The sequence below is a fragment of the Octopus bimaculoides genome, chromosome 27 (assembly GCF_001194135.2).
Source record: "Octopus bimaculoides isolate UCB-OBI-ISO-001 chromosome 27, ASM119413v2, whole genome shotgun sequence".
Classification (NCBI taxonomy): domain Eukaryota; kingdom Metazoa; phylum Mollusca; class Cephalopoda; order Octopoda; family Octopodidae; genus Octopus; species Octopus bimaculoides.
In genome coordinates, this window is record NC_069007.1 from 20,333,642 (window position 1) to 20,336,469 (window position 2,828).

The window sequence follows — 2,828 nt, forward strand, 5'->3', positions numbered from 1 at the left end:
TATATGTATATATATATTATGCGTGATTTAAGGGCTATTTAGCTGTTATTTTTAGCACACTGCATGTACGTATGGAATCATAGCAAAAGAGTAAGACAGAGCTTATTGAACTGGACGTGAGTCTCCATTCTCAGGTCAGATGAGATATAGCACACACAGGTTCAATCTATCGAATCCTTGTTGTTGTTGTTTGTTCATTATTGATCCATGCCTGGCTCATAAAAGCCGGTTTCCCGGTTTCATTGGCGTATAGGTTCCCCACCTGGATGGGACACCAGTCCGTCGCAGGTGAGCTGCTAGATGCAGGAGGAAAGAGTGAAAGAACGTTGCGGCAAAGTAGTCTGCAGAGGTTCGCCATTACCTTCTACCGAAGCTACGTGGAGCTTAGGTGCTTCGCTCATAAACACACACACCGCCCGTTCTGAAAGTTGAAACCGCGATTCCTCGACCTCGAGTCCGCTGCTCTAACCAATAGGCCATGTGCCTTCACAGTGAATCCTTATGATCATTAAAATTTGTTTAAACAAATTTTTGAGGATGTTTTCTGCATTAAATATTTTAATAACTTGACTGTTGCTTGTCATGCAAATGGCGTCTCTGAGTCGTTTATTCTGTGAACAACCTTACTTTCTAACGTCAACCAGTGTAAGTCTTCTTACGCGTTTGCTGAGCTGACTCATTTCTATTTATCTATATAATGATGTTACGGGGATGTACTTGCATAGCAAGTGACCTGATCTGAGATCATGTGCTGAAACAAAACAATTGCAGCATGGAAGGTGCTTATAAGCCATTTAAAAAAGACACAAAAACCGTTTGATACGCTTCAACATTTAAATTTAATTTGCCAGAACATTTTCGTCGCTTTGAGACCGCGACCTGTTCGACAGATGGAAGCAGCAATTAGTTCAAAATAGCATTCTGTATATCTCACTTAACGTGGACATATCTATCTATCCATCTCTCTATTTACCTGCCTCATCAGATTTAGCTGCGAAGTTAACTTTTTTTAATATCCCCTGTGTTGAATAAAAAATAAAAAAACCGCAGAATCCTTGAATTAACGAAAACAAACAGATGCCTGAAACGCCAATTCTGTAAAGAAAATAAGAATCCAAGAAAACAGTTTAAGTAGTTATTAAGTATATCACTTAGATAGAAAAATAGATAAGACTACCCTCTCTCCTCCCCACCCTTCAGCCTCTCTCTCTCCCTCTCTCTTCCCTTCTCCCACTCACTCTATCCCACCCTTTCTCTCACTCCTCCCCCTCGCTCTCCCCTTCTCTCTCTCTCTTCGCTTCTTCCCCTCTCTCCATGCCTGACCTGCATAAACGTTTTTTTTTTTTGTTTTATACTAACATTGCATTAACTTTATACATTTTTCTCGTTCTTCATTTTGTGCTTTTTTATTTATCATTTTTACCAAAATATATTTTTCAGAATCTTCGGTGCTTATTGTTATTGCTGTTATTCTTCTTCTTCTTCTTGTCGTTTCCCGTTAGTTTTCAGCTTATGTATGCAAGCTCCATTTGCAGTCCCTTCAAAAGTGTCATAACGAGGTCATGCCGTATCGTCCTACCAAAAAACACGTTTTGTCTTTCATTTCACACGGCCTACAAAATAACTGCCCCATCAAACCTCCAAAATGTTGTCAAACAATATTTTTTCTCATGAACAGGAGGGCAGGAAGGCAGGAGGTAACTGTGTACTCGTCCCCCTTGCCTCTTCGTTTAAACGTTGCGCCCTATAAGTAGTACACCACATAACTACACTACAATACCAGAAACTGTAAAACACTATACAGAACAATTAAAAGCATCGACGAGGGCCACTTCTTGCCCCCAGTGTCGCAATGATGATCTCAAACAACAAGTCCACACCCGAAGAGCAAAGAAATCAGCCATGCAAAGAACACAGAAATACTACACGAAAACTACGCATCTTCTACCTTGATCCCAGGGGTTCACTACAAGATTTATGGGGGTCCATGCAAGCAAAATAGTAAATATGGGACGCACAATAGTATTTTAAGGATCCATAAGGAATTATGCTTTGGATGTATTTCTTGCAAGAAACAGCCAGGCTTCTTTAACGTTTTACGTAGTTCAACCTACGACAAGTTAATGTGTGAAAAAACAAAATAGGAATTTTGAAAGAAGTTTCTAGAAAACTAGGTTTTAAATATCGAATGGCTAGGGGAGGTCCACCAGAATGAAATAGTAATCAACAGGTGTCAACTCAAGGAAAATAGTAAAAAGTAGTCAAAGGTGTCCATAGATAAGAAGAAATGGTTGAGAACCACTGACTTGGATCGTGAGCTTGCTTTCTTCCATTCATCAGAAACGCAAAAGGTATTAGGGAAATCTGAAAGCCCATAAGTTTCTGGGTTGACAAAATCGCAAATATTCATCTAAATATCGAGGCCCTTGAAGGAATTGCTGCACTCAACAATATCAACGTATATTCCAACCAGCCCTGCTTAATTCTAAGAATCTGCAAACATGGTAAAAAAATCATTACGATATTCAACATAATGTCGAGTGAAGTTGCATCCCACTCACCCATTGCACTCCTCTACACATAAAAATATATACACACTGGCAAGTGCAACTGCACGTATATACATTTGAATATACACAGTGCTAGAAATAGGACATATAGACGCATCGAAATACGTGCTTACATACACCCAACTCTTATAAATACATGCAAGTATATACGTCTCCAAATTTGTGCTTAGGCATAAATTTACATATAAATATGCACATACATACAAATTCACATATCTATATATTATACACTATAGAATCACATACATGCAATCATAT